The sequence below is a fragment of the Biomphalaria glabrata genome, chromosome 6, assembly GCF_947242115.1.
Source record: "Biomphalaria glabrata chromosome 6, xgBioGlab47.1, whole genome shotgun sequence".
NCBI lineage: Eukaryota > Metazoa > Mollusca > Gastropoda > Planorbidae > Biomphalaria > Biomphalaria glabrata.
In genome coordinates, this window is record NC_074716.1 from 19,962,477 (window position 1) to 19,988,532 (window position 26,056).

Genomic DNA, 26,056 nt, shown 5'->3' on the forward strand with positions numbered 1-26,056 from the left:
GTTTCTGTTAAATAGCAGGACAAAGTAATGGACATGCCACATGACAGCAACAAACATTGTGTGTGCGTGTCTCGTGCTGATGTGGTGTCAGCTCCATAAGTATTTACAGTTGGGACTTATAGAGCTGCTAGGGGAGAAGTGTCTAAGATCTTTTAAGGCAACCACAAAATGTGCACAAATTCCATCAAGACTAGAACAAAACCGTCTAAAAACTCATTCGTTCCTCAGTCTGACAGACTAGATCAGCGCTACTCGTTGACTAGGGAACATGAGATGTATAGTCACTCTGACAGACTAGATCAGCGCTACTCGTTGACTAGGGAACGTGAGATGTATAGTCACTCTGACAGACTAGATCAGCGCTACTCGTTGACTAGGGAACGTGAGATGTATAGTCACTCTGACAGACTAGATCAGCGCTACTCGTTGACTAGGGAACGTGAGATGTATAGTCACTCTGACAGACTAGATCAGCGCTACTCGTTGACTAGGGAACGTGAGATGTATAGTCACTCTGACAGACTAGATCAGCGCTACTCGTTGACTAGGGAACGTGAGATGTATAGTCACTCTGACAGACTAGATCAGCGCTACTCGTTGACTAGGGAACGTGAGATGTATAGTCACTCTGACAGACTAGATCAGCGCTACTCGTTGACTAGGGAACGTGAGATGTATAGTCACTCTGACAGACTAGATCAGCGCTACTCGTTGACTAGGGAACGTGAGATGTATAGTCACTCTGACAGACTAGATCAGCGCTACTCGTTGACTAGGGAACGTGAGATGTATAGTCACTCTGACAGACTAGATCAGCGCTACTCGTTGACTAGGGAACGTGAGATGTATAGTCACTCTGACAGACTAGATCAGCGCTACTCGTTGACTAGGGAACGTGAGATGTATAGTCACTCTGACAGACTAGATCAGCGCTACTCGTTGACTAGGTAACGTGAGATGTATAGTCACTCTGACAGACTAGATCAGCGCTACTCGTTGACTAGGTAACGTGAGATGTGTAGTCACTCTGACAGACTAGATCAGTGCTACTCGTTGACTAGGGAACATGAGATGTATAGTCACTCTGACAGACTAGATCAGCGCTACTCGTTGACTAGGGAACGTGAGATGTGTAGTCACTCTACGAACTTCACTTTGTCTTGTATTTGTTCTATTTATGTGCAAAGTTTTTGTTTTGTTTTTAATTTAGAAAAAATATGTAATCACAACAAATGTCCAATAAGGATCAATAATGTCTTAGTCTTAGTCCTAATCCCAGTCTCAGTCCCAGTCTTAGTCTTAGTCTTAAAAAAAGTGATCAACGAAAAAGAGGTATTTTTGCTTAGAAATCATAGTGTACATTAAACTTCAAACCTCTTTATGGTGATTGCTCATAGACAATTTAAACTATAACAATGCATGTCAGTCAATGCATTCGCAACGCATGCAAAATATAATCAACGCTATGCACCATATAATCAAGGATATGCACCATACAATCCAGCTATCCACCATATAATCAACGCTATGCACGCACCATATAATCAACACATGGAACAATATAATCTACTCAATGCACCATACAATGCATGTCAGTCAATGTTTTCGCAATGCATGCAAAATATAATCAACGCTATGCACCATATAATCAACGCAAAGCACCTTATAATCAACGATATGCACCATATAATCAACGATATGCACCATATAATCAACGATATGCACCATATAATCAACGATATGCACCATATAATCAACGCCATGCACAATATAATCAACGATATGCACCATATAATCAACGATATGCACCATATAATCAACGATATGCACCATATAATCAACGATATGCAACATATAATCAACGATATGCACCATATAATCAACGATATGCACCATATAATCAACGATATGCACCATATAATCAACGCCATGCACCATATAATCAACGATATGCACCATATAATCAACGATATGCACCATATAATCAACGATATGCACCATATAATCAACGCCATGCACCATATAATCAACGATATGCACCATATAATCAACGATATGCACCATATAATCAACGATATGCACCATATAATCAACGCCATGCACCATATAATCAACGATATGCACCATATAATCAACGATATGCACCATATAATCAACATAAATTTACGTTAAAAGGTGCAACTTAGTATTGAAACGGTTTCAATACTTCAAAAACTAAAATTTCTTTCACAACATTATTGATTAAGCATCTCATCTACACAATGCCTGAGTTATTTGTTATAAGCTAGATGTGTTTTTTTCTACTTAGATCTGCATCTGATGTGGCAAAATATGTCGGTCGTAACTGGGTTTGCACTCATCCTTAATCTTCGGAATTGAATATAATGTCTTCTTATTAGATCTAGATATATGCAAGAATTCGTACACACAGACACATCTAGATTTGGATTTTTTTCCTGGGTATTTCAAAAAATCAACCTAGGCGCTGCTGAAACATCACAGTTGTCTTTTTCTTGTAAGTGAACGTGTGATGGCCGAACGGAGGAGGACGATGAAATCAATGGGTCTGTTTAGTGGTGAGGCCAATTTCAAAATATTTTGTATAAATAACTACCTCCTCCTGTGTATCTTATCACATCTACTACCTCCTCCTGTGTATCTTATCACATCTACTACCTCCTCCTGTGTATCTTATCACATCTACTACCTCCTCCTGTGTATCTTATCACATCTACTACCTCCTGTGTATCTTATCACATCTACTACCTCCTCCTGTGTATCTTATCACATCTACTACCTCCTGTGTATCTTATCACATCTACTACCTCCTCCTGTGTATCTTATCACATCTACTACCTCCTCCTGTGTATCTTATCACATCTACTACCTCCTGTGTATCTTATCACATCTACTACCTCCACCTGTGTATCTTATCACATCTACTACCTCCTCCTGTGTATCTTATCACATCTACTACCTCCCCCTGTGTATCTTATCACATCTACTACCTCCTCCTGTGTATCTTATCACATCTACTACCTCCTCCTGTGTATCTTATCACATCTACTACCTCCTCCTGTGTATCTTATCACATCTACTACCTCCTCCTGTGTATCTTATCATATCTACTACCTCCTCCTGTGTATCTTATCACATCTACTACCTCCTCCTGTGTATCTTATCACATCTACTACCTCCTGTGTATCTTATCACATCTACTACCTCCTCCTGTGTATCTTATCACATCTACTACCTCCTGTGAATCTTATCACATCTACTGTCACAAACCGCTGTGAGCCCACAACCGTTTGTGTGTGTGTAGCAGAACAACCGCAGTCCACTATCATGGCCTTAGTTATTGTGTAAAGTTTTAAGTTGATTTCTGTTATTTACATTTTAGATCTAATGTCATTATTTATGTTTTAATATATTTTAATTAGATTTGTTTTATTATTGGAAGGGGAAATAAGTATTTTTTTGTGCTTCAATGTTTATTTTGTTGTCACGGGACCAGAGTACCTAGGCTACAACGAGGGCGGGGTGATCTGGGGAAAGGGGCAGTTGGCGCGGCCTACGTCATCACTGGTCAGATACCGATGATGCATGTAGACGTAACCACTGAGGTTATGCGTCACTGATGATGCAAGGGGACGTAACCACTGTGTTGCGGTGGAGTCCACGTGGGAGGGTTTTTTTTTGCTCTGAAAGAGGGACAGTTAGTTGGCGTGTGTCTTGTAGAGCGGACGGTCGTATTTCCCGCTTCTGCTTGTCTTCTCAATATTGTACGAGAAACTGATAGTGAAATCTAACGTTGATAGCGATTAGAGACCTTAGTTTAGTAGTTGATGTACCTGTATATAACGTTTCATTTGGAAGATTATATGTTGTGTGTAAATAAAGTTACAGTTTAAAGTTATAGTTTCTAACTAAATTCCGGTGTTTAGTTTCATATCTTAATTATATAGACTAACACCAAAATCGCGACAGGGCTAAAGCCACCAAAGTTCCAGCGTCAACAGTCGGGCCTCCAGAATCACCCTAGGCTACGACCAGTTCAAGCAGGCGCCAGCACACTGCTAGCGTCTTGTGACAACTAAAGTGGACGGCTCGTCCTTGATTGATCAACTGCTGTACGTTTGGAACTAAAGTGGACGGCTCGTCCAAGATTGATCAACTGCTGTACGTTTGGAACTAAAGTGGACGGCTCGTCCGGGATTGATCAACTGCTGTACGTTTGGAACTAAAGTGGACGGCTCGTCCGGGATTGATCAACTGCTGTACGTTTGGAACTAAAGTGGACGGCTCGTCCGGGATTGATCAACTGCTGTACGTTTGGAACTAAAGTGGACGGCTCGTCCTTGATTGATCAACTGCTGTACGTTTGGAACTAAAGTGGACGGCTCGTCCTTGATTGATCAACTGCTGTACGTTTGGAACTAAAGTGGACGGCTCGTCCGGGATTGATCAACTGCTGTACGTTTGGAACTAAAGTGGACGGCTCGTCCGGGATTGATCAACTGCTGTACGTTTGGAACTAAAGTGGACGGCTCGTCCGGGATTGATCAACTGCTGTACGTTTGGAACTAAAGTGGACGGCTCGTCCTTGATTGATCAACTGCTGTACGTTTGGAACTAAAGTGGACGGCTCGTCCTTGATTGATCAACTGCTGTACGTTTGGAACTAAAGTGGACGGCTCGTCCGGGATTGATCAACTGCTGTACGTTTGGAACTAAAGTGGACGGCTCGTCCTTGATTGATCAACTGCTGTACGTTTGGAACTAAAGTGGACGGCTCGTCCGGGATTGATCAACTGCTGTACGTTTGGAACTAAAGTGGACGGCTCGTCCGGGATTGATCAACTGCTGTACGTTTGGAACTAAAGTGGACGGCTCGTCCTTGATTGATCAACTGCTGTACGTTTGGAACTAAAGTGGACGGCTCGTCCTTGATTGATCAACTGCTGTACGTTTGGAACTAAAGTGGACGGCTCGTCCGGGATTGATCAACTGCTGTACGTTTGGAACTAAAGTGGACGGCTCGTCCTTGATTGATCAACTGCTGTACGTTTGGAACTAAAGTGGACGGCTCGTCCGGGATTGATCAACTGCTGTACGTTTGGAACTAAAGTGGACGGCTCGTCCTTGATTGATCAACTGCTGTACGTTTGGAACTAAAGTGGACGGCTCGTCCTTGATTGATCAACTGCTGTACGTTTGGAACTAAAGTGGACGGCTCGTCCGGGATTGATCAACTGCTGTACGTTTGGAACTAAAGTGGACGGCTCGTCCTTGATTGATCAACTGCTGTACGTTTGGAACTAAAGTGGACGGCTCGTCCTTGATTGATCAACTGCTGTACGTTTGGAACTAAAGTGGACGGCTCGTCCTTGATTGATCAACTGCTGTACGTTTGGAACTGTTGCTGATTTTTTTTTCGGATACTTTAGCCACAATGGAACCAGTCAAATGTAACTGACTTGATAGCCTACTATTCAACTACAGTCTAGCCTACATCGCCAGAGTCTAAGTCTAAGTCTACACCCGTAAGGTCTAGGACTTTACTAGAGACCTCGAGCCGAGAAACCACTACAGTCTAGTCTACATCTCCAGAGCCTGAGTCTAAGTCTAAGTCTACACCCGTAAGGTCTAGGACTTTACTTTGACTTTACTGTACTAGAATCGAGTCCAGATTGTGCTGCCGATACTGCTGATGTGTTGTTGTGAATCGTATGGATATAATTTACTTACAGTGGTGGTGACGTTGACTTTAAATTAATTTTTATGCCACTGTATTTCATTTTTTTTTTAAATACCAAATCAAATTAATCAAAAATTTCAAAAACAAGTTTCGTCGACGGATCAGCGCAAGAGACTGTATCTTCAGCTGCTGTTTTTTTTTTTAAACTAAAATCCCATGCTGTAAGGTAGGCTGACTTTTTGCACTATATATTTTTTTTTAAATTCCGTGGTTACCTTATTGTCGCCATACTGTCCTTGCTAGGGGGAGTCTAGTGTAATCTATAGTTTACATTATTTATTTTAAGGCATCCACTATATGATTGTGTAGTTGGAAACATACCTGGCGCTGCCGATCCGTTTCAACCTAATCCTAATTGGAGGGATGCAGCTAAGGTAACTTTTGAGGAGAGTAAGGCCAGTAGTGCCAAGATCTCGTCCTCTGCAGAGGTGAATGGGGTGATTCCCCCATGCTCACCTAATTTATGTGACGCACAATCTGAAGAGAGTGCGGCCAAGAGCGCCAACATCTCTTCTTCTGCTGAGGTGGCTGTTATGATGTGCCCAAGCTCACCTAATGTAGTTGATACATTGGAAAGGAGTGAGGCCAAGGGGGCCAATATCTCACACTTTACAGAGGGAGCTGGGGTGGATTCCCCAAGCTCGCCCGTTGAAATTGATCCAAAACTACTTCATGGGAACTTGCTTAAGTTCTATACTGATTCAGACTGATAGAGAGAAAGTAGGAGAAAGCCATTCAGGGGAACATGATGTTTCTGTTGGGGCCGTTGTCCTATAGAATAGGCTAGCAGGACAGTATGATTGATAATGCCACTGAATGAACCTAATGTGCACAAGTCAGTCAACCTACATTTGCATTATTGTATTCACTTAACTTCATATTTATTATATTATTATCATTTGTTTTATTTCAGCTTAAGTAGCTCTGATTCACATGTCATTTTTATTTTTGTATGCAGCCTGTCGTGCTTATTGTCATATCTTTTCAGACTTGTATTAGATTAAGTATCTTCATTTTGATTTCGTATATCTACATATCTAGTTTATTTCTATACACTATACTCATGTATGTTAAGAAGTCTTGTTTTATCCTCAATTCACTTTTAGTTGTAGATGTGTTAAAGAAAGAATTTTTGTTTTTTTATCAATTCCAACAGTAACCAGAATGACCCTATTGACCGTGTTGTTCTGCTTGAGTTCCAGCGTCAACAGTCGGGCCTCCAGAATCACCCTAGGCTACGACCAGTTCAAGCAGGCGCCAGCACACTGCTAGCGTCTTGTGACATCTACTACCTCCTGTGTATCTTATCACATCTACTACCTCCTCCTGTGTATCTTATCACATCTACTACCTCCTGTGTATCTTATCACATCTACTACCTCCTCCTGTGTATCTTATCACATCTACTACCTCCTCCTGTGTATCTTATTACATCTACTACCTCCTGTGTATCTTATCACATCTACTACCTCCTGTGTATCTTCTCACATCTACTACCTCCTCCTGTGTATCTTATCACATCTACTACCTCCTGTGTATCTTATCACATCTACTACCTCCTGTGTATCTTATCACATCTACTACCTCCTACTGTGTATCTTATCACATCTACTACCTCCTACTGTGTATCTTATCACATCTACTACCTCCTGTGTATCTTATCACATCTACTTCCTCCTGTGTATCTTATCACATCTACTACCTCCTCCTGTGTATCTTATTACATCTACTACCTCCTCCTGTTTATCTTATCACATCTGCTACCTCCTGTGTATCTTATCACATCTACTACCTCCTCCTGTGTATCTTATCACATCCACTACCTCCTGTGTATCTTATCACATCTACTACCTCCTCCTGTGTATCTTATCACATCTACTACCTCCTGTGTATCTTATCACATCTACTACCTCCTCCTGTGTATCTTATCACATCTACTACCTCCTGTGAATCTTATCACATCTACTACCTCCTGTGTATCTTATCACATCTACTACCTCCTGTGTATCTTATTACATCAACTACCTCCTCCTGTGTATCTTATTACATCTACTACCTCCTCCTGTTTATCTTATCACATCTACTATCTCCTCCTGTTTATCTTATCACATCTACTACCTCCTGTGTATTTAATCACATCTACTATCTCCTGTGTACCTTGTCACATCTACTACCTCCTCCTGTTTATCTTATCACATCTACTACCTCTTGTGTATCTTATCACATCTACTACCTCCTCCTGTTTATCTTATCACATCTACTACCTCTTGTGTATCTTATCACATCTACTACCTCCTCCTGTTTATCTTATCACATCTACTACCTCCTACTGTGTATCACCACATCTACTACCTCCTCCTGTATATCTTATCACATCTACTACCTCCTGTGTATCTTATCACATCTACTATCTCCTGTGTATCTTATCACATCTACTACCTCCTCCTGTGTATCTTATCACATCTACTACCTCCTGTGTATCTTCTCACATCTACTACCTCTTGTGTATCTTATCACATCTACTACCTCCTGTGTATCTTATCACATCTACTACCTCCTGTGTATCTTATCACATCTACTACCTCATGTGTATCTTCTCACATCTACTACCTCTTGTGTATCTTATCACATCTACTACCTCCCCCTGTGTATCTTATCACATCTACTACCTCTTGTGTATCTTATCACATCTACTACCTCCTACTGTGTATCATCACATCTACTACCTCCTCCTGTGTATCTTATCACATCCACTACCTCCTACTGTGTATCATCACATCTACTACCTCCTCCTGTGTATTTTATCACATCTACTACCTCCTGTGTATCTTATCACATCTACTACCTCCTCCTGTGTATTTTATCACATCTACTACCTCCTGTGTATCTTATCACATCTACTACCTCCTGTGTATCTTATCACATCTACTACCTCCTGTGTTTCTTATCACATCTACTACCTCCTCCTGTGTATCTTATTACATCTACTACCTGCTCCTGTTTATCTTATCACATCTACTACCTCCTCCTGTGTATCTTATCACATCTACTACCTCCTGTGTATCTTATCACATCTACTACCTCCTGTGTATCTTATCACATCTACTACCTCCTCCTGTTTATCTTATCACATATACTACCTCCTCCTGTGTATCTGATCACATCTACTACCTCCTGTGTATCTTATCACATCTACTCATATTCTCGCAGGTACTACTCCCGTTTCTAATTAAGTTCATGTCAGGTCATTGACGAACAGTTCGACCTATATTTGGCCATGATTTCAGCAGCATTTACTGTGCTAGTATAGAATAACGTTACCGGACTTAGTGTTTTAGCCAATCAATGAACATCATAGCACGAAAACTTGTGATCAAGAGTTGAACTATTTGTGACCTACCTGCCAGATATCTGTCAACATTCAACTAACTATTTACTTGCTGCAGATCAAAACACAAATACAAATATTTGACTTTGAGAAAGCCTAACCGTTTAGAGATAAGGGGGCCAAACACACACACGCACTGAATCACACACAAACACACTCACACATCCCTCACTGTTGCCACACAAACACACTCATGCCACATTAATGCAGCAAACAAACAAATTAACGGGAGAAATAGTTTCGAAACTAACGATGCCGGACTCTCCCAGTTATCTGCTGCTTACTTTTGCCTCGTTGTGGAATTTGTGACGTCGACTATGAGTTCTGAAATTTTGATGAATGAGAAAGATACGTCTTATTTTGGATCGGGAAACTGTGTTTTTCCTTTTACGGATGTCATCATGTCACTAAATGTCTACATTTGATAATAAAAGTTACTATGCATTATATTGTTCTATTGTACACATAAAAGTTTACATACATTTCATGAAAAGCATTGGATTGGAAGCATCCTTGGTGGGATGAATGTGACTTAAAACACGGAAATAAAAAAAATACTTTAAAAAAAAAACAAAACAATAAAGGTTATATTAAGCATAGTTGTTTCAATTAGTTTGGATCAGTCGTGTAATTAAATTTGTAATAGATCTAGACTGACAATAAAAAAAAGCATCTATTTTTTAAAAAATGGGGGGGGGGGGGGGGGAGAAGACCTAAATTTGAACTCATGGTTTTTGCCGACATTGTAACCACTCTGCTAGTGAAGTTCTTATGGACATTGCAGATTGTATAATTTTCTATAGTTTCTATAGTCTCATCGTATTTCAGCTTATACCACTACTTCAGTCAAGTACAATATCTTCGAGATACCAAACACATAATATATTACCAATATCTAATTAGTGATTAATTTTTAAACTTGATTCTTGTGTTGTCAGGTCAAAGAATTGGGCAAATTTTCTCCTTGAACCGAGATCGGCTGTCAGAGAAATCACGTGTTCACGTGACCAGACAGACAGGGTGAGTTGAGATAAACTTTGTAAAATATATAGGTTAGGTTGTTTAGATTGTTTAGGTTCAAAAGTCAATGGAAAAAACAACTTTAAAAAAAAAGACATTTCTCACTGTGGACACTTTTGTTCCCTGGACTCTCGTCCTTTCCTCTGTTTGGACACACACACACACACAAACACACAAACACACAAACACAAGTACATGTAGAGGATGTAATATATCTAGTGAAAATGGAATCCTATTCTAAACAGCTGAAGCTGGTCTATCATTTCTCCTTCTATTGAATTCTTTGAATGCTTCCTAACTGCAAGAAGTCGTTCCAGTCAGCTTCCTCCATCCTGTCCTCTAGATTCTAGTTGAGTAGTTGACATCTGTCTAGTTCAATGTGTTCTTGGAACTCATGCTTACTGTTTACCAGCAGTCCGATGTAAACACTGAGCAAACCTTCAAGTCGACACAAAATTGTGCGCTAAATGGCCTATTTCTTTATTCCTCTCCTTCTTGGATACAAAGAAACATTGACTCGAGTGCGGGACAGTGTCCTTTTTTCCTTTGACGTCATTCGAAATAATTTCATTAGAAAAAGACGTAAGCAAATTTAATTTTAAGAATATCAAATAATGCTGAATAATTATAGCGGTCAAACCAGAGTTTTCACTGTGCGGCAAATTGTTGAACGCATAAACGCTCATAGTAGATATTGTAATAAATGTCTTCATTAAATCAATTATCAACATCTGTCCCTAGACTATGGTCGTAAGGATGCTGTGACAGTGTGCTTAACCCTCCCCGGTCAGCAGCTATTCTGAGTAGGATATCAAGAGAGAGAGGTCAGTCCAGTGTTTTTACGTTGTCCAGCTAGTTCTTCTTTGGAATAGACCCTTGCTTCCTGCTCCCCTCCACTGTAGCTTGAAGACTGACATTTGATCGAATACTTCGCTACATTTTCTAAAATGCTTTGTTTAAATGTCTTGACTAAGGTCAAGTAATCCGACTGCTATTCATGTGTACCTCTGAACATGAAAGAGTTGATTTCATATATTGAAGCGGCGGAAAGTCCCACTACTCTCAACACCGGAGTGACATTGAAACAAATCGTGTCAAACTGTTGTTTTATTCTAGCGAAGATCTGATTTCCATTTGAACTCTGTAGACTAATGGTGGGTTAGAAAGTCTTGCATGGCTTCACGTCTGCATGTCGAGCCTGTCAATCTAAGAGGTCAAAGGTTATCTTGTACATTATTATTTACACAGACTGGATTTCGAGAAGCGGACAGGAAGGCAATTGATTAGAGTCACGCGGATTAGCTTCTGCTTCTCAGCGGTTCTCAAGGCAGGTAGGTAGTGACTTGATTTGAGTGCCAGTCACATTCAATCAATGCCCTGACAGGACCAGGGCTGAGGCTAAGCTACCAGTGTTCTTTTTTTTTTTTTTTTAAAGTTTGTTTTGTTCAAATCCCAGTATTCAACATTTGTTCATGTCGTGTAGAGATGGCTATCTGAACAAACAAACAAACACTAAATGTGGTTACTTTAGAGTCCTGTCGTGTTGTACTGTCTGTCTTTTTCTGTCAGAGTGTGTCCATTTCATTTTGGAGGGTTAAAATATACAAATGAAAAATTTTGCTTCAAAATATTAGAAGGTAAATAGATAAAAGAGATAATATCAACTTGAAGAGATTAATAACTTATTAGGTGCTGCCTGGTCGCGTGATATGCGCTTCGGACTGTCATCACTATGGACCCCAGTTTGAACCCTGCCTGCTGCCCCGTGGGTAATAATCAAAAGGACGTCCCAAACAAAACAACTCCTCTGAAAACATTTCTATCTTTACATTTCTTCCTTTACATTTCTTCCTTTACATTTCTTCCTTTACATTTCTATCTTTACATTTTTACCTTTACATTTTACATTTTTAGTGCTAAATAATACTAATAAGGTTTGTCTTTGAGTCCGAGGTAGTGCTAAATAGTGAAAATCTATCGCTCTATCTCCTATTGAAAGGTATAACGTATCTCTGTCTCTCCTCTGTCTCTCCTCTGTCTCTCCTCTGTCTCTCCTCTCTCTCTCCTCTGTCTCTCTTACCAAAGTATTTCTAGTTTTATCTTCTACTAAAAGGTAAACATTCAGTCTAACGTTAAATTTCACCAAACATTTGAGGCACGCCCTTTACAAGAAAATGTCCCCAAGACAATATGTAACGTGAGTGGCTGGCAGTGCCTACATATAAAACAGTTTCAGATTTCACACGGACTGTAAGTGAAGGCTAAAAGAATAAATACTACAAATGCCAGAAATAAATGTTTACGGGGGCAAAGGAAGAACTGGAAGTGCAAGAAGGAGTCGGTCAGAGCTAGTCAGCCTACTCTGGTTTCTCTTCTAGCAAGCAGCTTCATCAATCACGGGGAACCCGCGGCAGAGTTATCTCAGGAACCGTAATTTTATACTGTGTAGGGAGAGTTGCCGTACTTGAAGCACTTGGCTGGTGAAGTTGAATTGACTTCTGGTTAGCCTTCTGTTAGACTGACTAGAAATCTATTCGGCTTTCAGTTGAACGTAGCGGTATCGACAGCTATACATAATACATATACATATATTACCTTTCTATCTATCTATCTATCTATCTGTCTATCTGTCTATCTGTCTGTTGGAGACTGCAGTAAGGTCAGTGCGAGAGACAGTAAAAGTGTTCCTATAAGAAATTGTGACGTCATTTGAATTGTTGTCTCCAAAGTTTGTCTTGTTGTAAAACCTGATGACAAATGTTGATCTCTTATCTTATCTTATCTTATCTTATATAATACAGACGTTAATCTCTGATTAATGTTTCATTCTTTTTATTTAATATTTTTTTTTACCTCTCTGTTATTCTGTGTTATTCTTTTTATTACATCCAGTGCTTACATTGTGTTTTTGTTTATTACATCCAGTGCTTACATTGTGTTTTTGTTTATTACATCCAGTGCTGACATTGTGTTTTTGTTTATTACATCCAGTGCTTACATTGTGTTTTTGTTTATTACACCCAGTGCTTACATTGTGTTTTTGTTTATTACATCCAGTGCTTACATTGTGTTTTTGTTTATTACATCCAGTGCTTACATTGTGTTTTTGTTTATTACACCCAGTGCTTACATTGTGTTTTTGTTTATTACATCCAGTGCTTACATTGTGTTTTTGTTTATTAAATCCAGTGCTTACATTGTGTTTTTGTTTATTACATCCAGTGCTTACATTGTGTTTTTGTTTATTACACCCAGTGCTTACATTGTGTTTTTGTTTATTACATCCAGTGCTTACATTGTGTTTTTGTTTATTACATCCAGTGCTTACATTGTATTTTTGTTTATTACACCCAGTGCTTACATTGTGTTTTTGTTTATTACACCCAGTGCTGACATTGTTTATTTATTACATCCAGTGCTTACATTGTGTTTTTGTTTATTACATCCAGTGCTTACATTGTGTTTTTGTTTATTACACCCAGTGCTTACATTGTGTTTTTGTTTATTACACCCAGTGCTTACATTGTGTTTTTGTTTATTACACCCAGTGCTGACATTGTTTATTTATTACATCCAGTGCTTACATTGTGTTTTTGTTTATTACATCCAGTGCTTACATTGTGTTTTTGTTTATTACATCCAGTGCTTACATTGTGTTTTTGTTTATTACACCCAGTGCTTACATTGTGTTTTTGTTTATTACATCCAGTGCTTACATTGTGTTTTTGTTTATTACACCCAGTGCTTACATTGTGTTTTTGTTTATTACACCCAGTGCTTACATTGTGTTTTTGTTTATTACATCCAGTGCTTACATTGTGTTTTTGTTTATTACACCCAGTGCTTACATTGTGTTTTTGTTTATTACATCCAGTGCTTACATTGTGTTTTTGTTTATTACACCCAGTGCTTACATTGTGTTTTTGTTTATTACACCCAGTGCTGACATTGTTTATTTATTACATCCAGTGCTTACATTGTGTTTTTGTTTATTACATCCAGTGCTTACATTGTGTTTTTGTTTATTACATCCAGTGCTTACATTGTGTTTTTGTTTATTACACCCAGTGCTTACATTGTGTTTTTGTTTATTACACCCAGTGCTGACATTGTTTATTTATTACATCCAGTGCTTACATTGTGTTTTTGTTTATTACATCCAGTGCTTACATTGTGTTTTTGTTTATTACACCCAGTGCTGACATTGTTTATTTATTACATCCAGTGCTTACATTGTGTTTTTGTTTATTACACCCAGTGCTTACATTGTGTTTTTGTTTATTACATCCAGTGCTTACATTGTGTTTTTGTTTATTACATCCAGTGCTTACATTGTGTTTTTGTTTATTACACCCAGTGCTTACATTGTGTTTTTGTTTATTACACCCAGTGCTTACATTGTGTTTTTTTTTATTACACCCAGTGCTGACATTGTTTATTTATTACATCCAGTGCTTACATTGTGTTTTTTGTTTATTACATCCAGTGCTTACATTGTGTTTTTGTTTATTACATCCAGTGCTTACATTGTGTTTTTGTTTATTACACCCAGTGCTTACATTGTGTTTTTGTTTATTACACCCAGTGCTGACATTGTTTATTTATTACATCCAGTGCTTACATTGTGTTTTTGTTTATTACATCCAGTGCTTACATTGTGTTTTTGTTTATTACATCCAGTGCTTACATTGTGTTTTTGTTTATTACACCCAGTGCTTACATTGTGTTTTTGTTTATTACACCCAGTGCTGACATTGTTTATTTATTACATCCAGTGCTTACATTGTGTTTTTGTTTATTACATCCAGTGCTTACATTGTGTTTTTGTTTATTACACCCAGTGCTTACATTGTGTTTTTGTTTATTACACCCAGTGCTGACATTGTTTATTTATTACATCCAGTGCTTACATTGTGTTTTTGTTTATTACACCCAGTGCTTACATTGTGTTTTTGTTTATTACATCCAGTGCTTACATTGTGTTTTTGTTTATTACATCCAGTGCTTACATTGTGTTTTTGTTTATTACATCTAGTGCTTACATTGTGTTGTTGTTTATTACATCCAGTGCTTACATTGTGTTTTTGTTGATTACATCCAGTGCTTACATTGTGTTATTGTTTATTACACCCAGTGCTGACATTGTTTATTTATTACATCCAGTGCTTACATTGTGTTTTTATTTATTACATCCAGTGCTTACATTGTGTTTTTGTTTATTACATCCAGTGCTTACATTGTGTTTTTGTTTATTACATCCAGTGCTTACATTGTGTTATTGTTTTTATTACACCCAGTGCTGACATTGTGTTTTTGTTTATTACATCTAGTGCTTACATTGTGTTTTTGTTTATTATATCCAGTGCTTACATTGTGTTGTTGTTTATTACATCCAGTGCTTACATTGTGTTTTTGTTTATTACACCCAGTGCTTACTTTGTGTTTTTGTTTATTACATCCAGTGCTTACATTGTGTTTTTGTTTATTACATCCAGTGCTTACATTGTGTTTTTGTTTATTACATCCAGTGCTTACATTGTGTTTTTGTTTATTACACCCAGTGCTTACATTGTGTTTTTGTTTATTACATCCAGTGCTTACATTGTGTTATTGTTTTTATTACACCCAGTGCTGACATTGTGTTTTTGTTTATTACATCCAGTGCTTACATTGTGTTTTTGTTTATTATATCCAGTGCTTACATTGTGTTGTTGTTTATTACATCCAGTGCTTACATTGTGTTTTTGTTTATTACACCCAGTGCTTACATTGTGTTTTTGTTTATTACATCCAGTGCTTACATTGTGTTTTTGTTTATTACATCCAGTGCTTACATTGTGTTTTTGTTTATTACATCCAGTGCTTACATTGTGTTTTTGTTTATTACACCCAGTGCTGACATTGTGTTTTTGTTTATTACATCCAGTGCTTACATTGTGTTTTTGTTTATTACATCCAGTGCTTACATTGTGTTGTTGTTTATTACATCCAGTGCTTACATTGTGTTTTTGTTTATTACATCCAGTGCTTACATTGTGTTTTTGTTTATTACATCCAGTGCTTACATTGTGTTGTTGTTTATTACATCCACTGCTTACATTGTGTTTTTGTTTATTACATCCAGTGCTTACATTGTGTTTTTGTTTATTACATCCAGTGCTTACATTGTTTATTTATTACATCCAGTGCTTATATTGTGTTTTTTGTTTATTACATCCAGTGCTTACATTGTGTTTTTGTTTATTACATCCAGTGCTTACATTGTGTTTTTGTTTATTGCATCCAGTGCTTACATTGTATTTTTGTTTATTACATCCAGTGCTGACATTGTTTATTTATTACATACAGTGCTTACATTGTGTTTTTTGTTTATTACATCCAGTGCTTACATTGTGTTGTTGTTTATTACATCCAGTGCTTACAATGTGTTTTTGTTGATTACATCCAGTGCTTACATTGTGTTATTGTTTTTATTACACCCAGTGCTGACATTGTTTATTTATTACATCCAGTGCTTACATTGTGTTTTTATTTATTACATCCAGTGCTTACATTGTATTTTTGTTTATTACACCCAGTGCTTACATTGTGTTTTTGTTTATTACATCCAGTGCTTACATTGTGTTTTTGTTTATTACATCCAGTGCTTACATTGTGTTTTTGTTTATTACATCCAGTGTTTACATTGTGTTTTTGTTTATTACATCCAGTGCTTACATTATGTTTTTGTTTATTACATCCAGTGCTTACATTGTGTTTTGTTTATTACATCCAGTGCTGACATTGTTTATTTATTACATCCAGTGCTTACATTGTGTGTTGTTGTTGATTACATCCAGTGCTTACAGATGTTCTCTAAATCTATTGACTTAACTGACATGTCTGGAAACAAAAAAACGATAATGCTTTGTTTGCTAACAACTACACGACTCTACTAGTAACTTCTAATGTTGTCTAACCTACTCTAAGACTACTAGTAACTTTTAATGTTGTCCAACCTACTCTAAGACTGCTAGTAACTTCTAATGTTGTCTAACCTACTCTAAGACTACTAGTAACTTTTAATGTTGTCTAACCTACTCTAAGACTACTAGTAACTTCTAATGTTGTCTAACCTACTCTAAGACTACTAGTAACTTTTAATGTTGTCTAACCTACTCTAAGACTACTAGTAACTTCTAATGTTGTCTAACCTACTCTAAGACTACTAGTAACTTCTAATGTTGTCTAACCTACTCTAAGACTACTAGTAACTTCTAATGTTGTCTAACCTACTCTAAGACTACTAGTAACTTTTAATGTTGTCTAACCTACTCTAAGACTACTAGTAACTTTTAATGTTGTCTAACCTACTCTAAGACTACTAGTAACTTCTAATGTTGTCTAACCTACTCTAAGACTACTAGTAACTTCTAATGCTTTGTAACCCTCTCTAAGACTACTAGTAACTTCTAATGTTGTCTAACCTACTTTAAGACTACTAGTAACTTCTAATGTTGTCTAACCTACTCTAAGACTACTAGTAACTTCTAATGTTGTCTAACCTACTCTAAGACTACTAGTAACTTTTAATGTTGTCTAACCTACTCTAAGACTACTAGTAACTTTTAATGTTGTCTAACCTACTCTAAGACTACTAGTAACTTCTAATGTTGTCTAACCTACTCTAAGACTACTAGTAACTTCTAATGCTTTGTAACCTACTCTAAGACTACTAGTAACTTCTAATGCTTTGTAACCTACTCTAAGACTACTAGTAACTTCTAATGCTTTGTAACCTACTCTAAGACTACTAGTAACTTCTAATGCCTTGTAACCTACTATAGGATTCAGTACAACATCTAGATCTAGTGTTACTGCTATAAGCTCGAAGGTTTCATGCGATGTAATTGATACCAACCAGATTCAACTTGACCAAATGGTGTTATTTCTCCAGTTGCTAGATGGCAGGTAGCTGGTCGACTCCAGGAAATGAATTAGATCTCATTTCTTGACATCTCCAATGGCTGCTGGTACCTAGATTCGTAGCTTCAATTAGTTGTTTTACCTTACGAGACGGGGGCGCAATGAGGGGCGTTTGGGGGAGGTAGGAATAGGAGAAAGAAGAAGAAAAAAAATGGGGGGGGGGAGTTAAGTGGCCGAAGTGAGGATAACTGGAGGCAAAGAAAGATAACAAAGAATATTAAATTCCCCCCCCCCCCCCACCAACTTTCTTTTTCCTGCCAAGAATATCAAGACAGATGATTGAATGCAGATGGCGCTAGGTAAAATATGTTTTATTTGAGCTTCTTTTTTTCACTAGTCAGTCAGTGAGTCTAGAAAGTGAGGGAACTCGTTGGTGAAATAGTTTTACTAGTCAGACAGTGAGTCTAGGAAGTGATGGAGCTCGTTGGTGAAATAGTTTTACTAGTCAGACAGTGAGTCTAGAAAGTGAGGGAACTCGTTGGTGAAATAGTTTTACTAGTCAGACAGTGAGTCTAGGAAGTGATGGAGCTCGTTGGTGAAATAGTTTTACTAGTCAGACAATGAGTCTAGAAAGTGAGGGAACTCGTTGGTGAAATAGTTTCACTAGTCAGTCAGTGAGTCTAGGAAGTGATGGAGCTCGTTGGTGAAATAGTTTTACTAGTCAGACAGTGAGTCTAGAAAGAGATTGAACTCGTTGGTGAAATAGTTTTACTAGTCAGACAGTGAGTCTAGAAAGAGATTGAACTCGTTGGTGAAATAGTTTTACTAGTCAGACAGTGAGTCTAGAAAGAGATTGAACTCGTTGGTGAAATAGTTTTACTAGTCAGGCAGTGAGTCTAGAAAGAGATTGAACTCGTTGGTGAAATAGTTTTACTAGTCAGACAGTGAGTCTAGAAAAAGATTGAACTCGTTGGTGAAATAGTTTTACTAGTCAGACAGTGAGTCTAGAAAGAGATTGAACTCGTTGGTGAAATAGTTTTACTAGTCAGACAGTGAGTCTAGAAAGAGATTGAACTCGTTGGTGAAATAGTTTTACTAGTCAGACAATAAGTCTAGAAAGAGATTGAACTCGTTGGTGAAATAGTTTTACTAGTCAGACAGTGAGTCTAGAAAGAGATTGAACTCGTTGGTGAAATAGTTTTACTAGTCAGGCAGTGAGTCTAGAAAGAAAGGGAACTCGTTGGTGAAATAGTTTTACTAGTCAGACAGTGAGTCTAGAAAGAGATTGAACTCGTTGGTGAAATAGTTTACTAGTCAGACAATAAGTCTAGAAAGAGATTGAACTCGTTGGTGAAATAGTTTTACTAGTCAGACAGTGAGTCTAGAAAGAGATTGAACTCGTTGGTGAAATAGTTTTACTAGTCAGGCAGTGAGTCTAGAAAGAAAGGGAACTCGTTGGTGAAATAGTTTTACTAGTCAGGCAGTGAGTCTAGAAAGAGAGGGAGAAATAGTTTAGATGTAAAGTAGATTTCATAGACGTTTGTATTCACTCTGATATAAACTTTTCACCTGTAAATTATGAGTGACTCTGGTGTGAATGTATATTTTGGTTTTCTATAGTTATAATGTTTTGTTTGGTGTAATGCACAAATTGTAAGACAAATTTCCTTATGGATAATAAAGATTATTATTATTATGTTAGAAAAGAACGAGTATTTATTCTCTGGCGAAGCCAGGTTCAGAGTTTCGTCATAATTATTATTATTAGTATTAGTATTATTATTAGTTGTACTAGTTGTATCTTTATTTCACTGAAGTTTGTATTCACTTGTAGTTGTACTAGTTGTATCTTTATTTCATTGAAGTTTGTATTCACTTGTAGATGTACTGGTCGTATCTTTATTACATTGAAGTTTGTATTCACTTGTAGTTGTACTAGTTGTATCTTTATTTCACTAAAGTTTGTATTCACTTGTAGTTGTATTGGTCGTATCTTTATTTCACTAAAGTTTGTATTCACTTGTAGTTGTACTAGTTGTATCTTTATTTCACTAAAGTTTGTATTCACTTGTAGTTGTACTAGTTGTATCTTTATAGTTTATTTCATTTCTTGAAAATATTTTTTAAATATTTCAAGAAAAATAAAAAAGACTCAAATTTTTGTTTTATTTGACAGATCATGGACAGATCCTTAAAGTTTTTTTTTAGGTTCTAGAAAAATTTAAAAAATGTTTTTGCAGACTTGCGCATTAAAATCCTATTGCTTTTGCAGAATAAAAACAAGCAATAACAAGGAAATAACAAGGTTACAAAGACAGTTTGTCTGGAGACACAAACTCAAAATCGGCCCCGAAGTGGTCCACCCAGACAGGTTTCAATATTTTCAGAAAGAACATCAGAATGAAATTCTATCAAAGACAAATGACAGAGAAGAATGGAAAAAGAAGGTTGACGGATCTTGTGTGGTGCTCCAGCGGTGCACAGACCAAAGGATAGGTGAAAGTGAATGTGAAGTTAGATGTGAACCTGGCCTAACTAATGAATATATAATTGCTCTAATTGTTTTGTAAAGGGACAATCTCTTATTCCTCAAGAAAAAACATTTCCGTAAAAAAAAAATTCCTTTATTTCAGTGTTCTATCGTCGTAGGGCCACGCTGCAGTTCACGCGATAATATGAAAAATTACTTATTAATTGTTGTTTTAAATTATGTCCAACTTATATGCATACTAAATAGATTTTTTCTCTTTAAAAAAAAAATATTTTTTTTTTTGTGTAAATGTAGTAGTTAGTATGACAGAACTTACTTAACTTAGCAATACAAATGTAAACAAAAAATATTTTGACAAAAAAAAAACAAAACGTTTGCATAAATGTGTTAAAAATATGGTATACAATAGTCTCCATTACTAAGGAGCCGCCCGTGTTTGTTATTATTAATAGTGAATAGTTGTAAAAATTGAGAATTTTTATTTAAAAAACTGCTTGCATAAGTGATTTTAAAAATGAGATTTTTCGCTTTCAGAAAAGAAAAAAGTAGCCGTTGCATCAGAACTTTGAATGGTCTAAATATCATGATGTCGGATTTTCACAATCTTTTCTAGTTTACGAGATCTAAACGGGACAGACATTCCACACAAGACTAATAGCGTCTTTTCCCCTTTCGGGGGCCGCTAAAAATACAGTTTCAAGTTATGTAAACTTTGACAATATTCTTTTGCTTAGAAGAATATATATATATATCAATTATCAACTAACTACTGGCAATACCAACTATAGGAAAATTTGAACGCCTATCCATATCAATTTTCTTGAATGATTAAGCGGCTGACTTATATCGAGACAAACTTAGTTTCACTAGAATCTTCAAGTCCAGTATTTTTTAGTGACTGATCAAAATTTTGTTGAAAATTTGTTTTTATTTTAGCGGTGCCAAAATTTCGCTCCCTGAAAAGTAATATCAATTTGAGGCTCTGATGTTTTGCTGTTTTGTTGTTTTTTTCTTTCTGCCCATTCTTCTTTTTTATTTAATTTAATTTAAACTCTGTTGTATTTTTTTTTTAACTATCAAGGATTTATTATTAAAAGAATCCTTAAGATATACCGATAGTAAGCTTTGTTGAATCATTGTGAACATGTGAATGCCAACACATTGAACCCATTGACCTGCTAGCTATTGAGCTCATAAGATATACGTTGGGAGGGGCCCCTCTCTATTTCTTGTTACGTTGGGAGGGGCCCCTCTCTATTTCTTGTCCCTTCAAGATGTAAACATTGTTGAAGATATTTGTTATTTTATTAGTAGCCTAATGTTTTCATTAGGGGAGGATCCTAGCAATGGAATTCAGATGCTACAGAAGGATTCTAGATATCACATTCAAAAACCGCATCACAAACCAAGAGATTAGAGACTGCAGCGCTTGGACCCCATAACAAAACGCAAAGCTAAAAATCTATGGCCCTATCACTAGATCTCCGGGGCTCGCTAAGACCTTCCTACAGGGAACAGTACCATATAAAGAGGCAGACAGAGAAAGTGATGGGAGGACAACATAAAAGAATGGACGGGCGTGCCATTGAATGAGGTTCTAAGGCAAAGGACAGAGAGGAGGAATGAAGTAGGACGGTCGACGAATCTTGCGTGGTGCCCCAACGGTCGACGAATCTTGTGTGGTGCCTTAACGGTCCATCAGACTAAGGGATAGGGAAAAGGTAAAAAAAAAAAAAAAGGTAAAAGCTAAAAAAAATGTTACCATTTCAATTTTTTTGTTTTGTTTGGCAACTTAACCAATCAAATTATTTCGTTTTTTGTTTTCGTGTATGTTTTTAGTTAGCCAGCTGAGTCCTAGTCATTGTGCTCACTGGACTACCACAAAGCCAGCTGAGTCCTAGTCATTGTGCTCACTGGACTACCACAAAGCCAGCTGAGTCCTAGTCATTGTGCTCACTGGACTACCACAAAGCCAGCTGAGTCCTAGTCATTGTGCTCACTGGACTACCACAAAGCCAGCTGAGTCCTAGTCATTGTGCTCACTGGACTACCACAAAGCCAGCTGAGTCCTAGTCATTGTGCTCACTGGACTACCACAAAGCCAGCTGAGTCCTAGTCATTGTGCTCACTGGACTACCACAAAGCCAGCTGAGTCCTAGTCATTGTGCTCACTGGACTACCACAAAGCCAGCTGAGTCCTAGTCATTGTGCTCACTGGACTACCACAAAGCCAGCTGAGTCCTAGTCATTGTGCTCACTGGACTACCACAAAGCCAGCTGAGTCCTAGTCATTGTGCTCATTGGACTACCACAAAGCCAGCTGAGTCCTAGTCATTGTGCTCACTGGACTACCACAAAGCCAGCTGAGTCCTAGTCATTGTGCTCACTGGACTACCACAAAGCCAGCTGAGTCCTAGTCATTGTGCTCACTGGACTACCACAAGTTACGCTAGAATCATGTTAACTCTAATAACACTGTTGGCTAGAGTCATGTTAACTCTAAGCACTGTTGGCTAGAGTCATGTTAACTCTAATAACACTGTTGGCTAGAGTCATGTAGACTTCCACAGTGTCAACTCTAACATGTTGGCTACAACAACTAATGTACACCTTAGAACATGTAACATTCAAAACAAAGTATCTTGCTCTTACTTCTAGAACAAGGGAGCTCATTCAAAACAAAGTATCTTGGTCTTACTTATAGAACAAGGGAGCTCATTCAAAACAAAGTATCTTGGTCTTACTTATAGAACAAGGGAGCTCATTCAAAACAAAGTATCTTGGTCTTACTTATAGAACAAGGGAGCTCATTCAAAACAAAGTATCTTGGTCTTACTTCTAGAACAAGGGAGCTCATTCGAAACAAAGTATCTTGCTCTTACTTCTAGAACAAGGGAGCTCATTCAAAACAAAGTATCTTGCTCTTACTTCTAGAACATGGGAGCTACAGACCGTTCACTATAAATGTATATATACCCATGTATGTAAGCGCGACATGAAGCTTTCTAGAATCGACACCAACAATTGGGAGAAAGAAGCACTGGATAGATCCATTTTTTATGACAATGTTGGCTATAATGATGTACAATAAAACAATATTAGCAATAACAATGTAGACTATGAAAATGTAGGCTATAACTATTTACACTAACCAAAAAGATGTAACGAATCAGTATATCATTATGTAGAATACTGGCCATGTAGGATAGAATATTGTTGGTCTGTAGGAATACATTTTTAAAATTCATTTCTGCAGTATTTCATGCTTTCATTATTTTGTATTAGCCATAGTCTGAAACAAACTTGGCGATTATCAGTGATTATTTTAAAAACTAGTTAGAGCTAGATCTAGGTTTATTTCAGAATGAAACATTTCTAGATCTAGAGAAGAAGAAGAAAATACAAAGAAAGTCGACCTCTTCACTGTCAGCTATCAAGACATGAAGCAAGTGAACTGGTCCACTTGGTAATTCACAGCGACTTCTCGTCCTATTCCTGGCTAAGACAATGGACTTGTCTGTCTGTGCCAAGCTCCACCAATGTAGAGAGATGGCGGATCATGGCGCCATCCTGACTTCTTTGTCTCGGCTACCGAATTCTTCGTGGTTTTTCCCCCCTTCTTTTGGCTTCCACCCTTCAACATGAGATAGTGATCTTTTCCATCGTGGCGGCTTGACAAACGTAGGCAGAAATTATGGAATTCCTCCTGTTGCCGTGACAGGAGGCTAGTTGTATGCGAAGAACTTACGTTGCCAGAGCTTTGAGCTTCGTGACGCCAGCAGGATTGGCCAGGTAAGATGTGCGTGCGTGTGTGAAACAATGGGCCTCCTTACATTTACCCAGAGAATTCCACCTGTCATTCTCAACCTTGCTAACCTCCCTGACTTTTATCTGGCCACCTCTTGACTGAAAAATGTAAGTCACACATAAATATGACTTCACCTAGACTTACACAAGACATAATACATGCTCATTTAGGATCACTCTCATCGGGGTTTTCCTTTCTATTTAACTTGTAATGTTTTATGTTGCGTGCGTGTGTTTGATGTATGTTTGTGTGTGTAGGTATACATGTTTGTAGGTATATAAGTGTGTGTGTAATATGAATTCGTGTTTCACTTAATATGCAGTTTGCATACCACACTAAACCAACACAATAAAAGAAGACAGTCACACTTGTAGGAATCGATTCGAAAAGACGAGGAAGAATTAAAAGCAAGAGAAATCTTTGGTCAAGTTTGATTGAAACAACAAATGGAAAGAATTCAAATCTTGATTCCCTAACTCTCACTGGAAACTTAGAAATAGCAGCTATGGGATTCAAACTCCAGACGATCGAATAAGTAGCCAATATACTACCAGTCAGCTGCACAGTTTGTGACCAGATGATGTGAAATAAAAACAAATAGCGGGTTGTGACGTTGGGTTATGGTGTGGGGGGGGGGGGGGGAATGGTGGAAGCTTTTTTTTTTCTTTACTTTGCATAAGAAATATATTTTCTACAAAGACAAAAGCTGTAGACATATTTACAGCCCCATATAGAATCAGTTTCTCTCTTGTAGAAACACATACAGCCCCATATAGAATCAGTTTCTCTTTTGTAGAAACACATACAGCACCATATAGAATCAGTTTCTCTCTTATAGACATACATACAGCCCCATATAGATACAACTTCTCTCTTGTAGACATACAAACAGCCGCATATAGAATTAGCTTCTCTCTTATAGACATACAAACGTCCGCATATAGATTCATCTTTCTTGTAGACACACATACAGCCCCATATAGATGAGAATTCGTATTGGTTTCAAAATCAACCACCGCAAGAAAAGAAACAAACTTCGAATGGATGGTTTTGAGGTCATACGATGAGAATGTATGGGCATTGGCATCGTATTGGTTTCAAAATCAACCACCGCTGGAATCCGCTGTCGGAATAATTTAAATCGGCACACTCTGAACCTCCAAGAAAACATTTAACATATTGCTGTAACTCAGCCAGCAGCAAGCCCAAAGAACCTCAACGAGAGGGATATATCAAAACACCAGTTTAATAATAGAACAATAGTAAGTAATGTGATAACAAATATACCACTAGAGTAACCAATCATAGCAGCACTTCTTTCTGGTTTACATCCTAGATATAATTATCGGCCATCTTTGACTTCATCTTTAAGCGTGTCTCTGTCTTGTGTCTCATGGTGCACAGTCTCGCACCTAATGACAGTGCGCAATGTAGAGTCATAACATATATTTGATTTGTCCTCGACAAAAATTAGTATAAGGATCGAACCTAGGACATGTGTGTCATTAGCGAGACGCTCAACAACCAGTCATTCAAATATGTGCAGCATTTTATTTTGAAATAAATGATTCAGTCTTTAGTCTGTTATAAAACCTAGATCTGCAGGTGTCTAAAATGTTGTTTCTAGAATCTATTATTATTTCTTTTCTCTTCTGAAACATATTGTCAAATCTGAGTTCGTGATTT

The 26,056-nt window shown here is 37.6% G+C and overlaps 1 long non-coding RNA gene across 1 annotated transcript; it reads left to right on the plus strand.

The window, feature by feature from the left end:
* The first annotated feature begins 2,495 nt into the window (after window positions 1–2,495).
* On the plus strand, window positions 2,496–20,673 carry LOC129926598 (uncharacterized). The gene is made up of 3 exons (XR_008778300.1): window positions 2,496–2,576; window positions 10,085–10,166; window positions 20,459–20,673. It is a non-coding gene; the product is annotated as an uncharacterized LOC129926598 (long non-coding RNA).
* The last annotated feature ends 5,383 nt before the right edge of the window (window positions 20,674–26,056 follow it).